We start from the raw sequence: 26462 nt of genomic DNA on the forward strand, positions 1-26462 counted from the left end.
CAAAAATATTCCCCATGTCTCTTCTTCAGTATTCCAGTGTTAAGATTTATACTAGATTTATTGGCTGAAGTAAAGTTTCATTGCCAGTTATAAACATGATCTGTTCCCATCTTATTCCTGATCTGACTGCTGTCCCAGATGGTGATGGATAGTTGACACAAGATTATAATGAATGTAGCCCCTATTTTCTTTTTGCTCTTTTAAATTTGATTTAACAGGTTGCTTTCTGCCAGGAATTTTATGAATGGACAAATGTTAATATGCCAGATTTTTTTCCTTTATAGTAATAAATGTAACAAGATGTCTCCTCAAAGTGGATCCATTTAGAGTATGTTAATACTTGAATGAATACTTGCTGAATTTACAGGTAAAAAGCAACTCCAATGCCAGGCACTGGTGGCTCACACCTGTGATCAGGAAGCTAAGGTCTGAGGATCATAGTGCGAAGCCAGTTTGAGCAGGGAAGTACATGAGACACTTATCTCCAATTAAACACCACAAGTGCTAGAAGTAGAACTGTGGCTCAAGTGGTAGAGTGCTAGACTTGAGTGCTAGACTAAAGCTCAGGGACAACACCCCAGCCTGGAGTGGAAACCCCGGGACTAGCACCAGAAAAAAAAATAAAGCAACTCCAACTACTGGTAAAATGAAGATGTTTCTATAAAACTCCATTACTACACTTGAATATATTTTATGCTTTGAAATCTGTGGTGTCCATAAGGTCTTCCTTCTCCTTAGTGATTGCGGAGCTTGAAGAAGGTTCTGTAAAAACTAGAATAATTGGCTGTTCTGCTGTGAAATCGTCCGTTCTGCTGTGAAATCAAACTAAGGATGAAGTTTCTATGAGAGACAATTCTTTCCCTCTTCCAAGCAGCCAAAGTGAAAGTTGCATTTTGCTCAAGTCTGTGTAATCTTCTTAGTGAAAACAAGATTTGAAGTGAGTGTGGTGTGCCCAGACCAAGCAGTTTTGTTGTTTTAGTGCCTACACGTGACCCAGTGAATGCACACACACACCACACATAAAGAGTCCATTCTTATTTCCATGCAGCCAAGGGAAGCTGGCCACTGCAGTCCTGGGCTTAGTGGAAGCTGGCAGCCTTTCTCCTCCTGTGGACAGCAGCCTGACGTCACTCCAGGCGGCTGTGATAGCAGACCCACTTCAGAGATTCTCAGTTGGCAGAGCTATGGAAGGCCTGGCTTTGATCATTTCCTGTCACACTTGAGTAAATGCAGTGTGAGGAAATTTGTTATTGTCAGAAATCCTGGGGTTGCCTTTTCAAGTGTTTAAGGTATAGTACTTATCTTTGAATGTTTAGATATCATCCTAACAACAAACCTGTGTGATGCCCAAGAGAATTGTGGTTATTCTTATTTTAGAAACACACCAAGCCAAGTTCAGAGAATTGAAAACTTGGCAAATGGTAGTAGAGTGACCAAAATTCAGGCCTTCCAAACTCTGTGGTGTCCTCTCTTCTCCTTCTGTCCCTCCCACCCTCTGTGAGTGTGTGTGTGTGTGTGTGTGTGTGTGTGTGAGTGTGACTATGTAGCTTACTATTCTCCTGCTTCAGCTTCCCAAGTGCTGAGATTACAGGCATATGCTAATAACTCATTGGTGTCTTTCTTTTCACTGTATTAAATAACTTCTTTAGAGTGGCAATTGTTAATTTTTCTGTTTGTTTACATCCTCTCTCATCTAACTGTGTGGGGTGATGATATATGATTTTTTTTGTTTTTTCCCCCAGTGAAGACGTTTGTTCAGTTCAACACAGTCTTGCTGCATTCAGGAACTCCTAGACAATGAGATAACCCGCTTCCCGCATCTGAGAGCCTTCTGAACCATCTAGCGTAAGTCTGCCCTCACCAGCTAATTGCCAAGATTTATTAACCACATGATGCTGTTGCTCATTTGGCCTCTGAAAGCTACATAAAATTGAAGGGATGAATGATAGTGATTTCTTGTGTTGTTAACTAGAGGAGACAAAACCAACATGAAAGGGCCATTCTGTTCCTTAGAAATCAGAATTTTACTTGGAGGAGGAAGAGAGAGTTGAAGCGCCACCGTTAAAATATAATTTGTCTGTTATTAAAGCACACACACACACACACACACACACACACCTTCCAAAGTTGTTTTTTTTTTCATTTCTACTGGTTGATTTTTAAGCTGTTACAAAAGTAGAAAAAGAACAATTTCCTTCCATGGTTTATGTAACTGCTTGTATGGAGTGGGAATACTTCAGGTTGTAGATAGTCTTGTTTTTCAGTTTGTGAGTCTGAGGTGAATTTTCAAGGTGATATTAAGAATAGGCAGGGTCAGATGCTGGTAACTCATGCCTGTAATCCTAGCTACTTTAGGAGGCTGAGATCTGAAGATATGAGTTCGAAGCTATCCTGGGCAAGAAAGTCCATGAGACTCTTATGTCCAATTAACCACCAAAGAGTTGGAAGTAGAGCTGTGATTCAAATGGTATAATGTTAGCCTTAAACAAAAAAGCTAATCACACACACACTCACACACACACACACACACACACACACACACACACACACACACACAGAGGCAGAATAGGTATGGATCGTCTTAACTTCTCCCCTGAAAGCTCACATTCCTAGCAAATTAATGTTGATTTTAGCTTATCCCTGATAGAAAGTGTTTCAAATTCCTGTATATTAAAAAGGCAAATACAGTTTTAAAAATAATAAACTATTTCTTTAAAATACACTTTGGCACACAGTGTGCAGTCAAAGAGTAAATTTTAAATAAACCTATCATAATTCCAAGTTATCTACACTAGCAATCACAATAACTAGTATTTATACATATACTTGACTAAAATATACCCTAAGGAGAATGGCTTAAAACAAACTAAGAGGACTGTTCAATTTCTACTTAAATTTTTTTTGTTTTGCATTTTAATCGTTAAATGGAAACAAAAAGTTTTGCCTTTAAAAGATGATTCTACCAGTGGGTTTTAAATTGCAGCAGGCTGAAGGAGGAGAGGGCAGATATACAAACCTGCTCAAACAAAGGAAAGGAGTCTTTCCTTCTCACCATCTTCCACTTTTCTCTGGGAGGGACAAAGAATGGGAGCGAGTAACAGCTGTCGGCCAAGGACTCTCACTTCTGCTCCAGTCTGCAGTGGATATCTGAGTCTGGGGCTATAGCAGGGTGCGGAGTGCATTGTGCCTGCTGGCCCAGGAGCTGCTAGGGAGGGAGTGGCCATGCAGAGATCGGCCATGCAGGGCTGGGAGCCGCAGAATGCAATGCAGAAAGCAGCCAGTGCACTGTGCAAGCCAGGCAGGCGGGGATCTTCCCCCCGACTGCCCTGGGGAAACCCACGCTCGCAGCTTACAGGAATGGCAGCAGGGGTTCTGTCCCAGCCAGCTTTAAGTTTAAAAAAAATTTTTCTTTAAAGATTCCTCAAGTATGCCAGCTTATCATCTTACAGCATTACTTTTTCAGCGCTGTGTGAGATCGTTGGTAATTGTAAACAAAGAGTAAGGGCAGAGGCCAGATGTTAGATAACTGAAGTCAGTGGGAGAGCAGTGAAGAGCCAGGTTGGGCTTCCATTATCACACTCAAGTAAATTATCTTGCTGTCTGTCCGTGCTGGAGACAAGAGCAGAAAACAAATTCGAATTTTAATTTTAATCTTCCAAGAAAGCATTAGCTTTTTCTTTTTAGCACTTAAAAGAGTTAGTTGAACAATACCATTCAGGCAGGATTGTTATTACTAAGTAATAGTACCACTGAGATTTGTAGGGGGCATTGCAGTTTTCAAATGTTCTCATGAGCTTTATCCCTCTGACTCCTGCAGCCAACGCCACTTTGTGAAGTATCATCTTTCTCTTTTTATAAGTGAGGAGCCAGAATTCCAGGGTTTACAGCCTGAGTAAGGGCGTACACTGCCACATACTAGAGCTGGCTGCTCCAGTATTCCCGCTAGAAGCGAACACGTGAATAACTTCTAGCTTTCTGGTCTTCCCACCTTTTTCTCCTCTCTGTACAGAAAACCACAGTCTGAAAATAAAGCCCACCTTATGACCATTTCATGTTACTCACAATAACAACGGACACCCTCCTAATGACCTTAATCATTTAATAAAACGTTATTGCTTAGAATCAGTGGTAGGTTTTTTTTCCCCATTCAGTATATTTTATTTTGGTTTCCAGTACTGGAGATTGTGCATGCTGAGCAAGTGCTCTGCCATTGAGCTGTAGCCACACTTCTTTTCCTTTTTGTTGGTACTTAGGGCTTTGTGCTTACTAAGCAAGCAATCTTACCATGTGAGACATATGTCCAGCCCTTTTTTGCTTTAGTTTTTTTTGTTGTTGTTGGCGTGGGGGAGGGGAGGGGGAAGAAAGGGAGAAATAGGATCTTATGTTTTGCCAGGACTGGCCTTGAACTGTGATCCTCTTACCTATGCTGGATCACAGATTCTCACCACCATACCTGGCTTGAATGAGATGAGGTCTTAAATTTTTTTTTTTGTCAAGGATAGCCTGCTTCTCAAGTAGCTGGGATTACAGAAGTGAGTCATGGTACTGGGCCCTTTAAACAAAATTGAACCATGATCTCACTACATTACCACAGATGACCTTAACCTGTGCCATCTTTTTGCCTCAGCCTCAGACCCTTGAGTTTTTAATGACCATTAAAAAAAATGTAGAGTATAGCCCTTCAGAAGAAAGCGAAACTCCAGTTAATTTCAGAGACTAGGACCCACTTCCACAGTGAAGGCCAGTGTGTTCCAAGCTGGGCACAGCGACTCACACCTGTAATCCTAGTTATTTAGGAAACTGAGGTCAAGGAAGATCAGATTTCTAGTCAGCCCAGGGATAGAGTTTTTAAGGCTCCATCTCAACCAGCAAAAAGAAGGTATAGTGTTTTGTTCCTGTCATCACAGCAACATCAGAAATGTAATTTGGTCAACTTGCGACATAAACTTGAGACCATGTTAAAAGATAAATTAAAAAATAAATGGATGTTAAAAAATAAGCTAAAGCAAAAAATGCCAAGAGTGAGGCTCAAGTGGTAGAGTACCTGCCTGGCAACCTCAGGTACTGAGTTACAAGCCCAGGACTACTAAAACAAAATAAAATACCCAACCAACCAAACAAGAAGCCTTTTGTATATATTCTTACATGATCTCTCACCCCCTCTCCCCCCTCTCTCTCTCTCTCTCTCTGGTCGTGGGGCTTCAACTCTGGGCCTGAGCACTGTCCCTGAGCTCTTTAGCTCAAGACGAGCACTGTACCACTTGAGCCACAGTGCCACTTCCAGTTTTCTGGTGGTTAATTGGAGATAAGAGTCTCATGGACTTTCCTGCCCAGGCTGGCTTTGAACTGCGATCCTCAGATCTCAGCCTCCTAAGTAGCTAGGATTATAGGCATGATGAGCCACCGGTGCCTGGCTCATGATCTCTTATTTGTATGAAAAATGATAATCCCTATCTCTTTGGAGCCTTTAGAATAGTATTATCCATCCTCCATAAAGCTGAAATAGATAGATGAAAAGCAATCAAATTACAATTGTTAGAAATTAGGTTTCTTTGGCCCAGAAGGCGAGAGAAGTTCCTAGAAATTCTAATGGAGAAAATAATATATTACTCATACATTGTTAACCAAGTTCGGCTGATAACTTTTAACTTCTGGGAGAACATTTTCAAAGAGCTAATGGTGAACAAACCACATGTTTCATCATTTTCTATGCGATCTGGTCAGCTGAGAACTGGGAGAGCCTTTCTGGATATATCTTGATATTCCAGCAGTCTCTTAAGTCACAATGAATTGATAGGGAGTATAGGGTTGATCAGAATAATTACAAGTTCCATCAATTATAAGAGATCACTTTGCCAACACACTCTGACTGAATGCCTTATAGATCTAATTTGTGCCAAAGTTAATCTCTGCTCAGTAGTTTCTTCCAAAGCTGAACAAATTATATTGTGTCACCGTATCAGTGGATGCAGTATTCTTCATAAAGTGTTCATTTGTACACAAAGGCAATGGAATAGTAAGTTTCAAGGGCAAACCCACCTTCATTAAAGCAGATATGGGAATGGGAGGAAGCTGTTATAGACTTCCTCTTATAGGAAGAGAAATTTCCCTTTAATCAAAGAGCTGCATTTAATTTCCTCATCATCCGTTTGTTTCAGTTTTTGCTTTGTAACTAACTTCTATTCGTTTTCTCATATATCTGCCACTGAACCCTTGAACCACAGCAGAACTTGATTTTCTATAAACAGTAACTGTGCCCTCACTCAGCTCTCCAGAGCCTGAGAACTCATTGGAATGAGTGGGGGATTACCTTAGATCTTAGACAAAGAGATCTTTGCAGTACCTTTCTACCACAGTGTCTCTCGTTGCCTTCAAATACAAATATAAATGGTGCATATGGGAGCTTTGCTAAGCCCTTGAGGTCCAACCTCCCTTACCACATTTCTCTCAAGTTGCTTTTTGTTTCATTTTAGTAATGAAGACCAAAGTTGGATTTCAACAACAATCCTTTTTATAGTTGTAGTTTTATGAAGTGTGATATTATTTTCCCTCTTACACGAATGCATAGAAGGGGGAAGGAGGAAATTCCATAGGTCTTGAGGCAACAACCTGTTATTACATGGGACTGAAATTTTCAGTTCATTACTTCAGTCTTCAAGGAGAAGCCTCTTTGTCTCTCTCTTTTTAGAGATAGAATCTTCTGTGTAGCAAAAGATGGCCTTGAACTTATAATCTTCTTGGTTCAGCCTCCTGAGTGTTGAGATTACAGATACAGTATAATACCATAGCTGGCTGCATACCTTTTTGAAAGTATCAGAAATCTATCAATGTAATTTAGGAATGAAACTGAGATATATTGGTTTATAGGATCTAAAAGAGACTCAGGCCATCAAACTATGTGGAGGGCAGTAACACATCTGGTCTTATCTTGGTCAGAATTCTCTTTTTCCTCTCTACCTGTTTCTATGTATTTGCTTTATACCTTCTCTTGAAAAATACTTTTCTTATGGCTAGAAACATGGTCTGTGTACCAAGTTTTAAAATTCTAAGCAAGGAACTCATGATCAATATATGGGTATTCATCCTTTAGTCATGTGCTTACAGCCTGTGGATGTGAGTAGTTGTATCTCAGGATAAGAGATGGTTTCTTGCATGTATGTTTATATCAGCATGCAATGTCTAGGTCTAGTGCCTTTCACATGCTTGGGTAGCCAATGGTAAAAAAATTATATATATATAATACTCATTCCATTGTAGTTCATTTAAAAATAATGCTAATTATAACTTAGCTCATTGATTTCATGACTCATTAATGGACAGTTGATCTGTGGTTTGAAAACTACTGTGCTAGTCATTAAAAGTAGCAGTGAAGTTTATATTAAACACATATTTGGGCATTGGGTATTTATTAAGTCTATCGAAGAAATGACTTACAATTTAGAAAGATGCTAAATTCTCAGAGGGTGACAAATATGTGACATGAACACCCTTTTCATTCCCCTAGTGTGTGTGACAGCACCCCTCTTACTGAGGAATATTCTGGAGCTACTCTCCAGCCATTTGTAAAGTTTAAGTAATACAAGTGACATACACTATCAGGCCCTCAGCTAAAGATTTACCTTTTGCTTAGAAATGCTGAAATCCTGTGGACTTATAAGTTTTCCCAATGCGCTTTCAGTTCTCTCTCAAATCATCCACACAGCTTTCTTAAAAGTGTTGCGGCAGAAGGGCCGCAGCTCTTCTGATTGTAGTATTGCTGGTAGAATGGTTAGTCTCTTATCCTTTCTTGTAGACGATGACAAAACGAAGGGCCCTCGTTGTTGTTGTTTTATAGTCAATGGAAACACTTGAATCTGTAGCCTTCCATTGCTTCAAGATTCCAAAAGAAATAACATCATCTGAGTGAGACAGAGAAGGCAGAGAAGAAAGGTTGAGCTCTTTTCTGCTGGTAGTCAAGGCCCATTGAGATGCTAAATAACTGATGAACATGCAGTGCTGTGGATCTAACTGTGAAATGTAACAAAGTTAGGAATAAGGGAAGATTTACAAACAAGACACAAAGAGTGCTAACAATAACAGAAAGATGGATAAATTTGACTACTGTTGATGAACAGTAGTATTCGTTAAAAGACAAATTGAATAAGGTAGTTAGAATGTAACAGACAGCTCATAAACAGGATATGTAGAGAACTACTGACAAGAATATAAGCCAGTACCTGGTTCCATGGGAGGCAAAGGGTTGACAGTATCTGGTCAGCTGGAAAGAAGAGAATCTTGTGGCCTACTAGTTTCATAGTGGAGTTTTTACGTGCTGATTTCACTCTGCACTCAATCTCCTTTACATTTCAGAATATTTGATAGCCTCAATGAACTTTGTGTTAATGTAGGTTCTATCTGTTATCTACCATATTAACTAATAGAAAAAGTTGAAATTCATTTTTTAAAAATCCATTATGTGTTAACATAAATACCTGTTTTGATATCTGAGATCAAGTCAAGGCCTTTGTAAATGTGCTCTACCATGAGCTATACCTTAAGTTCAAGTAATATATTTTTTATGAAACAGAACTAAACTTGACCAAAACTGTTAGTGGAATCATACTGTTTTATTGTCTTTTAAATCTATGGGAGGCAGTTGGATGCTCATGGCTGTGTGTGTGTGCGCGTGCCAGTCTGGGACTTGAACTCAGAACTTGGTCTCTATCTGTCAGTCATTTGTGCTTAAGACTCATGCTCGCTCCATCATTTGGGCCACAGATCTACATCTTGATTTTTGGTGGTTAATTGGAGATAAGAGTCTCATGGACTTTCCGGTCTAGGCTGGCATTGAACTGTGATCCTCCAATCTTAACCTCCTGAATAGCTAGGATTATAGCCATGAGCCACCAGTGTCCAGTTCACACTTGCTTTTGCATTTAGGTGGTTGTCATGTACCCTTTGTTGAAGCATAGAATGAAAATGTGGTCTCAGGCAGATATGTAGTTGGTAAAAGTAGGAATATTTTCATTATCTTTCCACATAATTGTGGATAGTCTTCTTTTTCATGCAAGTAAAATTTGATAAATGGTAGTTTGGAAAGTTTGTGGCAATGTGAGACCTAAAACTATACCAATGAACTCTTAGTTATTTGTTATATTACTTGTGGCTTATTTTGTATATTGAAAGGTTTTTTCTCATGCATGACTTAAGAATAGTATACATTGATTGTTTAGAAAATACTGGTTACTGAGTTAAATAGGTTTTTCTGTGGTTGAAATAATGCATTATGGTGTGTGTGTGTGTGTGTGTGTGTGTGTGTGTGTGTGTATTTATTAGTAATACTGGAGTTTAAATTCAGAGCCGCGTACTCGGTAGACAGGTGCTCTACCAATTCAGCCATATCCCCTGTAGCCCTTTTTGCTCTGGTTATTTTTGAGATAGGGTCTTGTACGGGCCAGCCTGCACTGTGATCCTCCTATTTTACTGTTCTTGCACAGCTAAGAAGACAGTATGTGTTACCACACCCAGTTTTTTATTAGTTGAGATAGGGTCTCAAACTTTTTGCCTGGACTAGTCTTAAACCAAGGTCTTTCCTATCTCTGTCTCTCAACTAATAGTGTTATAAGTAAAAGCCACTGTACTTGGCACATTGTTCAGTATTAAAATGTTACACTTTACCACTGATTCATTAGAAAAGTACTATGAATTGGGAAGCTCTCAAGCTTTTAGTGGCAGATACAAATTTTCTGAAATTCCCATTTCATTTGAAAGCCCAAATTTTATTACTGGCACCAAAACTGTGACAGGCTTATTGTCTGCCAAATCTTCAAGTCTGAATAACCATGTCTCGTGTGACTGTCATGCCTTTAAGCAGAAATGGTCTCCTGTACTTGAAAAATCAGCTCCATCTGCTTAGAGGCAAACATAGGCAATGTACTTTTTCTCCAGGCACCCTATGAACCTTGGTGTGGCACAGATGCTTTCTGTATGCCCTCCCATTTCATCACAGAGCACTGAAAGGATGTATACTCAGGAGAGAAGACTCCTAAGGGAAGTGCTTCTCCTTATTACCCTGTCTTCTCCTGTCATTTTGAAGTAACCCAGCATTTCTTTAGGCCTAGAAGTGAGGGGTAGCTGTAGTGCTATTTCTGCCTTTGCGCACGACAAGACCCCAGAAATCCCATCCACCCAAATATCGTCAGTGAAAAATGCAAGTAAAAATCTTAGAATTAGTGTGAAAATAGTCTTAGCTTTGTACACCTCTGAAAAGGTCTGGAGATCCGACGCCCAGGAGGTCCTGGCCACCCCTCCAGACCCCGCTTTGAGAACTGCTGGCCTAGATCATGCACACAGCTCTTGTGTACCAGGATCCACGCAGGCCTAAGCCAGTGGGAGCAGGGGCTGTGATGGCAGATGGTACATGTCTGGAGAGCTTGAAGACACATCAGGTATTGATATTGTGCTGTGTCTTGGCATGGAGCAGACATTTGTTCTAGAATATGTAAATCTATCCATCAACATTTGTGTGCTTTTCTAAGTCTGCTAACAATTCCCCCTCCCCTACTTTTTATAAGCCTGGAGTTTAACTTTTTAAGCTTGTTAGCCTCTGGCTAGGTGAGGTATAGTACTGAGAAGAGAGGAGTCATCCTCCAGTCCTTCCCTCTTTGTTGTATAAGGAGGATTGGAGTTGAACCTTCTCTGCTTTGAGACAGAGTGTGGTAGTGCATGTCAGTAGTCTCAACTACTTCCAGCTACTTGATACCTCAAAGAGGGGATTGTCTGAGTTTATAGTTCCTGAAGTGACTAAAGATGATAAAGTTGTTTTTAATCTAAAAGTTTATGCAGTGTTCAGTTATTTGAGACTCAGGAGCCCTTAGCATAGAGGTTGACCTCAAACCATTATTTTCTGGAAGGGGCAGGACACAAAGTAGAGAGTAAAGTCACCTTTAACTTCCTTGTATGATTTTGCTGTTACTAAGCCATCAAAATATGTTGGCTTGATAAATGAAATAAATAGTAATAAGGTTTCAGCATGGCTATATTATCTTATGGTCATGCTCCTAGGATTTTAGGGCATGGATGGACTTGTTTCTTTTTTGTAACACTGAATTGAGCATACAGATTTGAACACTTCCAGGTACAGGAAAGATCAGTGACTAACATAACTAATTCAACAGCAAAGCCAGCCGTGGTCTAGAGTTTGTGACTCCTAGATTTAGCTCTTCCCACAAAGCTCATTTCATTGTAAGCAATTCAAGATAGTCGTTGAAATCTGGTTATGTTTATCATGCCTCATTGGCCACCTTGCTGCACCTCTAACTCCCCCACTTTATTCAGGAACACCATTATATTCTCTTCTGTGTGTCTGGGCTTCCTTCTGTTCTGAGACTTGGAATGAGAATTTAGGAAAACATAAAGAATGTGGTGGTGTATGTCTGTAGTCTCAACTACTCTCGGCTACTTGGGAGGCCAAGGAGGGAAGATCTGAGCTTAAGAGTTTAAGACCTGCTGGGACAACATAAGAAACAAAACAAAACAAAATGTAAATACTGAGTCCATTGAACTGTGCTTTCTATGCTACTGAACGCAGCCTTCAACTTGCAGCTAGGTTCCTACGTGAGAGCAGCATTTGTTCTTCATTTATTTGCTGTCTGGGTGACTGCATAGTGGTGGAATTGGGCTGCAAGTGAACATGGTCAGCTTTCAGTGGTCCTGATCTCCCATCCAGAATGTCCTCTGGGTCATTGGCATTACTTCGCACTGGGGTTGGGGTGAAAGCATGTATGCTCTAAAAGAATAATTGTAGAATGCGAGCAATAAGTAGGCAAGGCTTGATGGGGCTGTGCGGTGTGTGTGGAATGGAATCCTAAAGTTTGTTGGTTGAAATGGACATGTAGTCTTCCCTAGAGCAGCCAAGAATCTCTAACAACAGAGTGAGGACAAAAGAAAACAACTTCAGGCTATTTTTATTGTTTGCCTTGGAAAATTTTTCTCCTCTTTCTTTGCTTCCACCTCTTCCCATCCCTCACCCTCCTGTCTCCCCCCCCCCCCCCGTCCCACCCCCCCATGTCCCTATCTCTTTGTTGAGCTAGCCCAGGCTTATGATCCTCCTTCCTCTTTTTTTTTTGTAAAGATACTATACAGAGGGGTTACAGTTACATGAGTGAGGTAATGAGTACATTTCCTATTGAACATTGTTACCCCCTCCTTTGTTTTTCCCCTATCCCTTTCCTCTGCTAGTACTGGGGCTTGAACTCAGGGTTCTGTCCCTGAGCTTTGTTCACTCAAGGCTGACACTCTACCTAACTTGAGCCACAGTTCCACTTTTGGCTTTTTGGTGGTTAATTGGAGGTAAGAGTCTCATGACTTTCCTGCCTGGACTGGCTTCAAAGAGTGATCTTCAGATCTCAGCCTTCTGAGTAGCTAGGATTACAGGCATGAGCTACCTGTGCTCAGCTCCTTCCTCAGCCTCTTGAGTGCTGAAATTACACATGTTCACCATCAGGCTCTGACTTTTTTCTTTAGTAATGCCAGTACTGGGGCTTGAACTCAAGGCCTAGACACTGTCCCTGAGCTTTTGTGCTCAAGGCTAAAGCTTTACCACTTGAACCACAGTTCTGGCTTTTTGGTTGTTAATTAGAGATAAGTGTCTCATGGACTCTCCTGCCTGGAATGGCTTTGAACCTTGATCCTCTGATCCACAGCCTCCTGGGTATCTAGGATTACAGGCATGAGTCACTGGCACTTGGCTTGAATTTTTTAGTTTTTTTTTTTTAAGTATGAATTACCTTTGTTAAATGTTAGTATGCCTGAGTAAATAAAAACATTTTTAGATATTATAGACTACATTTCACAAGCCAGATCGAGATTCAGTGGATAAATTTTCTTCATCAAACCCTGTCAGGTTGTTATTTGTGAACATAAGGTCTTAATTTAAGTGTTTAATGAATGAAATATAACAAATCTAATAAATGGATTTTCTAATTGCATTTTTCCTGATGCATTTCAAACAGGGCAGTCTGCAATTCCAAGCAATCCCTACATACAAATGGCTGCTGCATTGCCCCACTTTCCCCTTCTAACCAGGCCCAGATGCTGCAGCTCCAGAAGGCACCAGCAATGCTTACAGAGGATGAGAGCATCAGAGTGGAGGAAGGAGGCAAGTTAGGGACACGGTCACCTCAGGAGCAGAGCCATCTGTCCCATTGTGATGCTTTCCTGACCCCTTGTCCACTAACCAGAGGGTTTTTCCCTTCTTACTTGCTCTTGTCATGAGCCACTGCACAAAGTAACAAGTTTAGGGTAACATATGTCTTCTTGAAGTGTAACAAAGAGGTTATACAATATGGCAGGAGCTTCGAAATTAGGCAATACCACTCCCCAGCTGTGTGACCTTTGGACAGGTTGCTTCACCTCCCATGCCAAGTCTGTTTTGTCTTCTGCAAAGACACTGGGTTACCCTAAGAGTTAAGTTAAGATATGTATACATTCAGCATACATAACCCCCTTCTAGGACTTAGTAAGATCTTGTTATAGAAGCTGTTAACGATATATGCAAACCAAGAGAAGGCTCATTAATGATCCACGCAGTGGAACTTAGTTTTATGACAATGCTTCATTCCAGATTTCTCTTGAACTCTTATTTCCTGGGGAACATGGGAAGGAAAGCAATAAACTTTTAGCATTGGAAATTCTAGGGAAGAGGCAGGTCAAGGTAGGGAACTTAGGAGATTTTGAGCATTGTTTGGACCTGCAAAATGAGGAAGGGGTCCTAGAGATGTGGGTAGGTGCACTCTGCTAGCCATAAACCACATGCTTATTGTTGCTGGGACTGTACTATTAGGACTGTATTTTGCTCTCTGGCTGTGCATTTAATCACTTGAAGAGTTTAAATTTAACAAAACAAAATAAAACAAAACACATGCTTGGGCCCTGCCTAACCCATCAAATCTGAATCTCGTTGGTGAGATCCAGCAACAGCTGCAACATGTCAGGTCTTGTGAACAGACAGGGTGGGGAAGCTCTCAAGCTATGAACTCTTGGAGTAAGGATCTTGTGAAGGCCAGCCTAGACCCCTGTCCCTTCCTACTTCTACATGCATATGAGAGTGTGTACACACACATACACATGCCCATACATGCACTCTTACCTTCACTGAAACTTAGACCTTTGCTGGTTCAGCAATTAGCTGTGTGGAAGAGATGTTATTGTTAACGATTTTAAGGTGGAGAGAGATTTACTGACCAATAGTTAGACAAGTGGAAGTATAAACTTTTATGCTGGTGCAGAGAAGACACGGTGTCTTGTTAGTGCCAGCGGGGAAGGCTTTCTGAAGGGAGCGCCATTTGAAGTACATCTTTAAGAATAGGCTGGGTTAGAGATGGTGCGAACAAGGAAAGGCATTCCAGAGAGAGGGAATGCTGGGAGAGAGCCACAGAGATGGCATAGCTCAAGGCATATGTAGGCAGTAATGACTGGCTGTGGGTGGCTAGAACAGAGAGGCTATGAAGGGGGAGAAGTTCTGGATTTAAAGGGTGAAACAGTAGATGGACCAAATGGGGAGATGGGGTTTGGCAGGTTGATGCAAGTGTTGAAGAGGAGGGTGATGTGGCCATTGAGAGCTCTGTTAGTAAGCTAAGTTCGATGTAAGCAGATAGGACTGGAAGCCGACATGTTTTCATGGACACATGTCTTCTCTGAAAAAAAGAGGTTGCTTTGTAAGGGCGTGAGGGCCAGTTTGTGGTGAGTGTTGAACAGAGTGATTGGAGCAATGCACAGAGCATGGGAATGAGAAAGTTCATTCCTTACTCTACCACCCTTACCTAGTATCTGCATGCTATTCTGCAAGATCTAAGTGGACCTGACTCAAACCACTGTGAGGGTTATTCTTAGAGATGTAAGGCACAGTAATAAAAAGCTGGAAAAGTATCCTGAAAACTACAGTTTGAATTTAGAAAATTGGAAAAGTTGTTTAAATAAGATGTTGCCATTGCAACCTGCTTAAAACTGCTGATTTCTCCTAGATTATTTCTAGAACCTGGCAGTTACAAGACTTGTGGAAAACTAAGTTCTTACTTCCTGGATCTCATTCTTCGTCAGATATTCTTTTTTTGTGTGTGTGTGCTGGTACTGGGGCTTGAACTCAGGGCCTGGGCACTGTCCCTGAGTGTTTTTGCTCAAGGCTAGTACTCTACCAGTTTAGCCCCAGTTCCACTTCCATCTTTTTTGATAGTTAATTGGAGGTAAGAGTTTCACAGACTTTGCTGCCAGGGCTGGCTTTGAACCACGATCCTCAGATCTCAGCCTCTTGAGTAGCTAGGATTACAAGTATGAGCTACTGGTGCTTGGCTATCAGGTAATCTTTACCTAATGTCCTAGGCAAATGAACTTTGGAAGACTGTGAGTACATTGTTGGACAAAGTAGGGTAGCACTTGTCATCCCAAGCTACATGGGAGGCTGAAATTAGAAGGATCATTGTTCTAGCCAGACTGGGCAGAAAAGTCCATGAAACTCCATCTCCCTGAAAGGGAAATTGGATGTAGTAGTGTACACCTGTAGTCCCAGGTGACCAGGAGCTTTAAAGTAGGCTTTTAGCTAGGTACTAGTGGCTCATGCCACTATCTAGTTAGGAGGCTGAGATCTGAGGATTGCATTTCAAAGCCAGCCCATGAAGGAAGAGACTCTTATCTCCAGTTAACCTCCAAAACGCTGGAAGTGGAGTTGTGGTTTAAGTGGTAGAACACAAGGCCTTGAGCAAAAATACTCAGGGACAACACTCAGGACTGGCATGTGCGCGCATGCACACACACACACACACACACAAAGATAGATATATAAAACACAATGGATCCAACCTTGGCCAAAGCCAAGGACCATCTTAGTTGCAGTCTGAGTTGAAGCCAACCTGTAGACATGAACATGTGATAGCTGTTTTAAGTACTGAGCGTCAGAATAATTTGTTAGTGTAATTTTAGAGGTAGCTCACAAATACACTGCCTTATATCAGAGAAAGCACACCGTAGAAAAGTAGGTAAAAGGAATAGACAATAAGCTAATATTTAAAAATTATGTAAGGAGGGGACAGGGAGAAGGGAAGGGATGGAAAGGGGAAACAAAGGAGGAGGCAACAATGCTTGATAAGAAATGTACTCATTACCTTGCCCACGTGATTGTAACCCCTCTGTATGGTATTTTCACAATAAAAAAAATTACGTAGACATGGGTTTCTCTGTTTTATGTGGTTAAAAAATAAAGGAGGCAGATTGTGGCATAGGTATGTGTCTGAGTAGGTAGTGAGACAATATCTCTAAATAAATAAGATCCAACTGTCATTTTCTTGTATTTCTCTATTTTTATAGTAATTTACTTAATACTGTGAATATCTTATTATGTTTATAAGTCATGACTAACCAACCAATTCTCTAATGTCAAGTTACATATTTTGTCTTTAGCACCTAAAGAAATGCTATGTTATGTATTTTCTGCATGTGCCTTTTAGCTTTTATTCAGCTATTTCCCTAGACTAGGTCCTAAAGTGGATTTATTGAGCTAGAGTGTAGTATTTTTTATGTACTCATCACAGTTACTTTCTGAAAATAAGTAATTTATCTGTTTAACATTTTAATGATAATATACCTAAAAAAGGAAATTTTAAAAATTTGACTTTAGTTTTTATATTTCAACTTGACAAAACTATTCTATTAATTTTAGCATCTCATAAATATATCTAAATCTTTATATTAAGTCAGTTTGTTAGTTTGTATTGTCTCAATAGGCCATAACTCTTATTGTATATATATATATATATATATATATTAAACTTCACATATTACCTTCTCTGCTCTTCACTATCTCTAGGTTTTTATATTACTAGCTTGTTAAAACTACAATTCCCTATAAAATTCTAATTTTCTTTTCATCATAATGTGCTCATCAACTTAATAATATATGTCTCAGAGTCTGAGTTTACTTTATAAAATTTGCACTTTGTGTCTATACATGTCTTGTGTGTGTGTGCATGTGCGTGCACACATGCCCACACACAGGTGTGCACATGCTGCTACTGGGGCTTGAACTCAGGGCCTAGGCACCACCCCTTTCACTCAAGGCTGACACATAACCACTTGAGCCACAGCTCTGTTTCTGGCTTTTTGCTGGATAATTGGGGATAAAGAGTCTCATGAACTTTCCTGTCTGGGTTGACTTTGAATCATGATCCTCATCATCTCAGCCTCTTGAGTAGCTAAGATTTCAGATGTGAGCCACTGGCATCTGGTTTCTTTTAATAATTTTTAATTTTTTTTATGTCAGTAGTGAGGCTTGAACTCAGGGCCTCACTCTCTCATATGGATTTTCTGTTCAAGGCTGATTGATGCTCTACCGTTTGAGCCACATTTCCACTTCCTCTTTTGATAATTTTTGAAAGGAGCTGCCTAGTTCTTATGTGAGCTAGTATACAGAGAGCTAGATATTAAAGTAGCTTATTCTTTTAAGCTGTAAGTTATTTTGTGTTCAGGTAGATATTTTTCCAAGGACTTATTTTCTGTATGTTATACATAGCTTTGTTAAAGCTAAAATAAGCTTTGTGGCTTAGAATAGCTGCCTAGCCCATTGGTGTCTGCCACCCAGTTTTTTTTTTCCCCTCAGCCCATCCTATTCATTACTCTCAGATTAATTTTCCTAAAACACTGCTTACTGAAAAACCTCACTGGAAAACCTTAATTGACTCCCCATTTGTAGATGAATGGAGCGTAAGCTTTTCTCCTTGGTGTTTCAGCCCTCTGACAAAACATGCCTTTGCAGGCTCCAGAAAACCCCTGGTGAGGCTATCAGTGGCCCAGGTGGCTTCTTATCCAGATTCACCCGGTCAAAATGTTCACTCCTAATTAAAGGTGCCACTGGCCAGGGTGAGTGGGCACTGGCACTGCCAGCGGGCAGACATGCCAGATATCCCACCCACCCACAGCTCAATTCATTCAGCCTGAGTCCTAGGAGCCTCTCAGCATATAGGCTTCTTCTGTCAATTTGTGTCTAATAGTGTTATGAGAGCAGCTGTGGTCTGCATACATTAATAAACACTAAACGCACGTTAGCACTACTGTTGTTTAGTGTTACTAGTAGTAATAAGGTCACAAACTTCATGGTCAGGCACATGTAGGCTCACATTCCAATTCTGCTCCTTTTCTTCCTAGACCTTCTCCAAATGACCTAATTCTTCTTTATATACCCTTCATCACTTAACAAATAGTTCACATGGAGAAGACATTAAGTATATTCTCAATTGTGCATAATCTGATCCATTTTTGACACTTGGCCACAAGTATTATTGACTTTTGGATTCTGATTTGCCCACTTAGCTACCTTCAGGAGTCTCTTCCCTCTGAGCTTTAACAGCGTGTTGTCAAGATTGGAAGGTGGAAGATGCTGGAGGAGGCACAGGACTTGCAGGGACTCTGGAAGTCCCTGTCATCTGGAAGCAGCCTAATTGGCTCTACTGGGTAGGAGGGAAGAGATCCGGCCAGGTAAGAGCTGGCTCAAGGAAGGCAGGAGGTTCAGCCTCTATCCCTGTTCCTGTTCCCTGTGACTAGGAAGAGGCCTTATCCTTGGGCTTTGTGACATTTAGCCCTGTGGACTTCATCATTTGACTTCATCATCTCAAAGGCATGACCTCATTTGATTTGCTGTTTTCAAGGGGTTCTTTTATGTGCTGTTTGTCTATTCTGCCTTCTGCCTTCCAACTTGCAACATGACAGTGTCGTCGTCATCATCGTCGTCGTATTCTCTGTTCATACTGCCACACTTGCCTCTGTGGATTTCACACCTATTCCCTGAAGGATCCTTTTATTTAAGTTTTCTCCCAAGAGGAAAGTTAGGTGTGTGTTAGCCTCTATTCTAAAAACTTGGAGATTAACCAGAGTTCTGATCTTCCTGAGTAAAACAAAATACTTACAGTTGCAGTTTTGATTTTTACTTCTATTAACACTTTTTATTTCTTATTTCTCTTGTTAACACATCTGTGTGTATTCATTTAGAAAATGTAAAAATATCAAAATATGAAAGAGAATATGTTAAAAAATAAAAACCAGGCAACATTTTGCTGCTTAGTCATACTCACTTTTATCATTTTTATAAATGTGCTGCTTGGTGGGTTTTTTCCCCCACAAAGTTAGGATCTAGCCATATAGACTATATCTTAATTTTATTGTATGAGTTACAAGTATCATTCTTTGACTTGTTTTTAACAAATAGTAGAGGGGAGGAGGTGTGGCTCCAAAAGTAGACTGCTTGCCTAACAAATGCAAGGCTCAGAAGTTCAAACCCCAGGACCACCAAAAAAGGCAGGGGGGAGGAAGGTTGTGAATGAAAAAATGAGACTTTGTGGATGCTGCTAGCAGTTTTTAGTAAGTATTTATTACTAACTCATTTCTTAAGTTTCCACACAGTCTTTCATCCAGATTCTATTTACAAGTCTTGTCTCAGTCATGTAAAGAAGAATAATGACAAAAGCAATGCTTGACAGGGAGTTTTGAGGTGATTTCCTCTGTGGATGGCAGATGCTGGCCTTTGAGTCCTGGTCTGCCATTTGAGTCCTCTTACTGAAAACAAAGCTGGCTTTGGGCTCTGTACTTCTGTATGTGGTACTTGATTCTATATGTCCTTGTTTTCCACATGCCTTGCCAAATTGGTTTCCTGACCATGACCTTGTAGTTCAGCATTTCCTCTTCCCTCCACCCATTTCCTGCCTTCCCTTTTGATCATCAGGACTTTTTTCCCCCATGTGAATCCCATGGCTGTGATGTGGTAGCCAGCCTACAGTCAGGCAGCCCCACCCCAGTCTCCTGAGATTCTTTTTGGAAAAGTACCTTTTATAGGTCTATACTTGATAACTGTACTATGAAATCACCACACAGTATAAAAATACCTTTTTCTTTCTACATATTCCTAGTAGACATTGGAACAAATAAACATCCCTTTTCTTTATTAATTCTGACACTGGCTTTGCTCTTTAGCATTTTTAACTGTAACCCATATGTATAGTACTACTGCATTTTATCCAGCCCCAGCCTCTCCCCTCTGTACTTTTAGGACATCCTTGGTTAAGTGTAATATTCTCACTTTAAGCTCAACCCATCTGAAATGAAAGTCACTATCTTGCACAAAGCTTGTCTTTTTGTGAAGTCCCAGTATAGTGACTCTTTCAGAGCATCAGTTATTAGAACTAGTACAAGAAAACAGTAAGGTGGTCAGATGCAAGCTAAGTGTGCAGAACTTGATATCTTACCTATACATTATCAATGATCATTTTGAACATACAATGAAATAAAATCCCAGTCACTGTAGCAATTAAAATTATACCCATGAAAAATTGGCATAATTCTGTAAGACATATTACAGTATGAGTTTTGCTGAAGGCTTAGGACACAGAGAATAAAATATTCCCAGATGGAGATTCTCTCTGGAGTGGTCTATAGATTACTGTAATTCCAATCTTTTTTTTTTTTTTTTTTTTTTTTGGTGGGAGGGGCGGGGGCTGGTCTTGAGGCTTGAATTTCAGGCCCTAGGCACTGTCCTGAGCTCTTTTTCATGTTCAAGGCTAGCTCTCTACTACATGAGCCATAGCTCCACTTGCAGCTTTCTGGTGGTTAATTGGAGATAGGCTCATTTTCCTGTTCAGGCTAGATTTGAACCATGATTCTCAGATCTCAGCCTCCTGAGAAGGAAGAAGGAAAAAGAAAGGAATAGTCTTACCAGTTATAAAAGTTTACCAAATCTAAAATATTCTAACATTAGCACAAGAACAAAATAGATTACTGAAACAAAACAGATGACAGTGCTTCTCTTCAAGAAATAGACTTCTGTTACTAGGTAGAAGTTAGAGGATGCAGTGAGCGAGAGTCACTGTTCTTATAGAAGTTTGGACTTGCTAAGGTTAGCCTCAAACTTTTGAGCTCAAACAATATTTCAGCCTTAGCCTCCCAAGTAGCTGGGACTACATATGTATGCCACTGTACCTGGCTCAGAGTTTGAACTTTTTTATTCAAGTGCCTTATCCATGCCAGGTTGGTGAAAATGTTTGTCCTCTTCTTCCCCTTCCTGGCCTCTGCTTTGCTCTCTTTTCATCTATTCTCTTTGTGTATGTGTGTGTGCACGCGCATGCGAGCGCACGTGTGCACGCGTGCCTGCGCTGCAGACCAACCCTGGGACCATGTACCTGCTAGATATGTGCTCTTTTATTTAGTAATATTTTTTAGGACTTCATATTTTCATCTATGTTCTTTTATATTGAAAAAATACATTTAGATCTTTATCTAGAGTTCATTCTTATCCATCATACAAGGTAAGGTTTTTCCTAACTACATCTAGGTATTTCAACTCCATGAATTGAGTCTGCTCCTATTCTTTTTATTTTTCTTTTAGTCAAGGCTTTGCTGTGTATTGCAGGCTGTCCTGGAACTCTTAGCCCTCTGATTTAGCTTCTCAAGTTCTGGGCTACAGACATGTGTTTCCATTGTCACTTGCTCCTGCAGATTTTTTTTTTGTCGGTTGTGGGGCTTGAACTCTGGGCCTGGGGGCTGTCCCTGGGCTCTTCAGCTTAAGGCTAGCGCTCTACCACTTGAGCCACAGCGCCACTTCCGGTTTTCTGGTGGTTAATTGGAAACGAGTCTCACGGACTTTCTTGCCTGGGCTGGCTTTGAACTGTGATTCCCAGATCTCAGCCTCCTGACTAGCTAGGATTACAGGCGTGAGCCATCCATGCCCAGTGCTCCTACTGATTTTAAATGTTACTTGAAACATTACTGTTTGAAATTGTTTCTGAGTCTGTTATTGGTCCTTGTTCAATCCCATGATTCTGTCTATTCCTTTGCCTAGGTTAGATGCACACATTGAACAGCCTCAAGTAGATGTGAGATTCAGTCAGATTTGCATTGATGGAGAGAGTGCATAGACTTGTGTTCTAGTAGTGATCAAAAAAAAAAAAAAAAAGTAATGGTCCCAGCTGAGCTGAACTGAAGCAGCTGAGGTAGAGTGGACAGAAGGTAGGTGATGCCTGCTAAGAAGGGTGGGGTAGAGAGATATGAAGACTATGCTAGCTTTTTGGCTGCATGGATGAGGGTGATGCTTTTTTTCATAAGAGTGGACCAGGTTTGAAGAGAGGCAGGGAGAGCAGCATGCATTCTGGTTTGGCTGTGTTGAACTTAGGCTTACCCATAAGACTTCTCAGAAGAAAAATAGATTTAGGCATTTGATTTTGCAAATCTGAATGCCATTAAAGGTCTGTGTGGGAATATACTTATGGGGTAACAGCATGGAGCCCACAGGAAATGGTGCAGGAGTAGATGGGCATGTGCAGGGAGTGTGTACAAGTGACTAGGTAAGGACAGCAGCCTGAGCATCACCTGACTAGCCTACAGAGTACAGATAACTTAGGAAACTTTGCCAGATGTGGTGGCACACACAGCTAATTCCACCATTAGGGAATCTGGGGGCAGGTGGATTGAGAGTTCAAGGCCAGTCTGGGCAGCAGGGAAAGACCCTATCTCAAAAAGAAGAAAAAAGGTAAAAAGAATTTCAGCTATGAAATGTTGAGGTGGTAATACTTAAGGAATAAGTGGAATTGAATGTTTTTCTGATTTTCTCTTTTGAAAGTGGGAAAGGTCTCAACATGCATAAGATGATAATGGGAAGTAATCAAAACATGGAGCTTGGCATGGTGGTTCATGCCTGTAATCCAAGAACTTGGTGGGGGGGAGTGAGGGAGGAAATTTGCCATTGGAGGCTAGTATTGCCTACATGGTAAAAACCCTGTCTCAAGAAAAGAAAAGAGGGGGAGAGAGAAGAAAGGGAAGAGAAGGGAAAGAAGGAAAGGAAGAAAGGGAATAATTTATCAGTTTTAGTCTCTAGGAAGACTAAAATCAAAAGCCCCAGAGGGAGTGTAGTACAGAGAAAGAGTACGCATTTAGGTCCCTTTGTCATGTCAGGGTCATGTGTAGAGAGTCTAATGGCTTCTATTTTCTCTGTAAGTAGGGGAAAGGATTTCTGCTATAAATGGAAAGTGTGGTACAATGAGGGGTTTGACAAAAATTCAGAAAGTTTGAAACAGCTGCTATGGAGAACTTAGAAAAAGAGCCACAGACACAGTATGGTGATTTGTGGAATTGAAACTCCGAGAGCAAGTGTCGGGGGGTTGGGGCTTGAGCTCAAGATTAGATGTGGAGATTTAGGATTGTTAGAATTAATGGCTGAGTGGAAAATGAGCAGAGCAAATGGAATCAGAGGAAGAGTTTCCAGGTGAGAATACTGAAGTGGAGTAGTAGGAGAAATAGAAATACCCAAGTATGAGTACCATGAGCTTCAAGTAGAAGGGGTGAGTTGGTGAGTAGTGGGAGGGGAGTAGTCTTGACCCTGGCTATCCATTAAACCACTTAAGAAAAGCCAGGTTTTAGTGGCTCATGCCTGTAATCCTAGCTACTCAGGAGACTGAGATCTGAGGATTGAAGTTCAAAGTCAGCCCCAGCAGAAAGTCTGTGAGACTCTTATCTCCAATTAACCAGGAAAAAAAATGGGAAGGAAAGTGTGGCTCAAGAGATAGAGCACTAGCCTTGATTAGTACAAGCTAAGGGATAGTACCCAGTCCCAGTACAAACCCACACCCACACCCACACTCCACAAACCACTTGAGCATAAAGCAAGTACCCATGCCTCTGCCAACCCAATACCAAGGAATTTGGAACCTGAGGGAGATACCTTGCCTTTGGTATTCTCCTTTCTGTAATGACCTTATAATTTGCAGTCATTGTGGAGAATGAGAGACAAAGACAGGCTGAGAAGTGGTAGGACCTGACAAGCTGGTCATCAGGGGCTGGATGATGATAGAATTTTGTGGTGAAAGTAAAGTAAATGGAGACCATTGATGCTGTTTGGCCTCCTGTCTTTTTATAAAGTAAGTATTCTTGTCCACTACAGACTATGAGTGGAGTGTGGATCTCTTGGAGACTTAGTGAAGAATGGAGAAAAGAGAACCAGGTGCTCCGAGGAATACAAGAGAATGCAAGGCCTCAGTGATGGCCTCAGTGAACAGCAACTGATTTCTGTAATTATCTGGCCTCTGTGGCTCTCTGTTAATGGAGTAACACCTACAGCGCAGATAAATGTAGTAGAGGTACATCTAAAGCAGCAGAAGGGTTTGAAGTTAGCGTATAAAGCGAACATAGCCTTGGATCAAAATTACTCTTGGAAGTCTCTTAGGAAGTCTCACAAGCCTGTTTTCTCCATCATCAGTGAAGTCCTTTCCTTCAACTGAGCATCCGATGAAATAGTTGACTTATATACAACTGTTGTAAGAAAAATGTGACTCTCTAACACCACACTCAATTAAATGCTCCCATTAAGTAGAAGTATTCGGATCATTAAGAAAGGGTACTTACAAAAATTGACTAAGAGTATAAAAGAATTAGATTCCTTTTTGTCCTTCTAGGCATACACAGTGAGTAAAGCAGGAATTGCCTAAATTGTTATTTCTCTTCTGTAAATTGAACATAACTGAATTTGAGTTAAATTAAACGCATGGAGATGCAACTTAAACCACTATATTTTTATGTCTTGCTTGTCCAAAGTTGTCTTTGAGAAGCAAGATCCAGTTGTTAGGCGTAAGGACAGTGGCTTGGACCACGTGGGTTTAAGTCACATCAGCATTACCTATAGTACATGTGACTGTGTTTATGTTACTTCATCTCTCTTTTTCACTGATTTCTCATCTATAAAAGTCAGCATGAAAACAGCATCTACCTGACAGGTTTGTTGTGAGGACTAAGTGTAAAGCACTGGTTGTTCATTAGAGTAATAGTATGTGCTGATTGGTTACTATGATTTGGCTATACACAAAAAGATATCGACTACAACTTGTATAACAAGGTCAGACTTTTACTAGCACTTGAGATGTGATACTGTAGATAATCTGACCTTTCAAATCAAGAACCATATGAAAGAGCTTGCTGGCAAAGTTCAAATTTACCCAAAAAGAATCAAAAGTCCAAAACAAAACAAGACAAAACAAAACAAAAAACTAGTATGCCCATCAAGCCAAGAAATTGTAATCTTTGGATTCATATAAATGGCAAAAATATTAGAATAAATACATGTTTTATAAATTATTTCTACCAAGACCAGTGGTTGTCTTATGGTGTTCAATGCAGATGTATGTTCAAATACTTGATAATGTTCCACTTTGCTCAGTGATTGCACTGGAATGTGTTCCTGTTGACCGAACTTGAGAAGGGCTATTTCATTTTGCCCAATTTCTTTTTCTCTAATGTGATGCATTCATTATTTTAATAACTTTCTGAGTTCCTAGTAGGAGTCAGGTGCCCAGTGATAAATGATCTACAAATATCTTTTGTCTTCCTTGTATTTCTTGTTTTGAAAAACTAGAATCCCTTTGTGCTTTGTCCTTAAATCTTAATTTATTATTTTGTTCTCATACATTTCAACAACTTTTGATATATATATATATATATATATATATATATATATATATATATATATATATATATATATATATATATATATAGTTTTGTGCATTGCAAATCGCATACTTGTTTCTTCCTGTAATCTTTTTGTATTTTATTACTATTTTGTGTGTGTGTGTGTGTGTGTGTGTGTGTGTGTGTGTGTGTGTGTGTATGTGTATAGTTGGTTGTGACGGGCCTGGGTGCTGTCCCTCAGCTCTTCAGCTCAAGGTGAGCACTCTACCAATTGAGCTACAGTGCCACTTCGGGTTTTCTGGTGGTTAATTGGAGATGAGAGTCTCATGGACTTTCCTGCCCAGGCTGGCTTTGAACCATGATCCACAGATCTAATCCCCCTGAGTAGGATTACAGGCATGAGCCAGGGCCCAGCTTATACTTGTTTATATTTTATATTTATATTTATATTCTTTTTGTGTATTTATTATTATTTTAGATTGTTTTGTAATCAGAGCTATCTTCTCCACTGTAAGTTCACAAAATTTGTTTGCCCGTTGAGTTAGCCACTGTTTTTGGTTGCAAAAACAAATACTATGGTCTATTTAAATGCAAATTAGTGTTAGGGGCTCTCAGCATTTCCCGGAAGGCTGGGAACAGGAGGAAGGCCACTTGACCACATGACTGGGATGGGTCCTGAGCCTGTTGCTGTTCAAGTAGCAGTCTTCAGAAAGGTAGTTTTCTTGTTTTTCTTCACTGTTTTACTCTGTGGTGTCTTCATTCTTAGGTGCATTGTCCCTATGTGGTAGTAAAGACAGCCAGAACTAACAACCTTACTATTTTAACGTCCTAAGCAGGAAGAGAGTACTTCCTTGCCAGTGTCAGGCATCTAGTGTTCAGTTTCATTGGCCTCTTTGGAGATGTGTATTTGTCTGTGAACTAATGGAATATGTTTTTCTTGTGGGTTTTTGGTTTTGTTATTTTTTTGTGCCTGTCCTGGGGCTTGAACTCAGGGCCTGGGT

The 26462-nt window shown here is 40.4% G+C and overlaps 1 protein-coding gene across 1 annotated transcript in view; it reads left to right on the plus strand.

The window, feature by feature from the left end:
* Positions 1-26462, plus strand: part of Sertad2 (SERTA domain containing 2) — a 114143-nt gene that overhangs the window by 17866 nt on the left and 69815 nt on the right. The window contains exon 2 of the mRNA XM_042691194.1: positions 1743-1845. The gene's annotated coding sequence lies outside the window, so the exon portion shown is untranslated. The remainder of the gene's footprint in view (positions 1-1742; positions 1846-26462) is intronic.

Source organism: Dipodomys spectabilis, unplaced genomic scaffold, assembly GCF_019054845.1.
Source record: "Dipodomys spectabilis isolate Male_0828 unplaced genomic scaffold, ASM1905484v1 ptg000141l, whole genome shotgun sequence".
NCBI lineage: Eukaryota > Metazoa > Chordata > Mammalia > Rodentia > Heteromyidae > Dipodomys > Dipodomys spectabilis.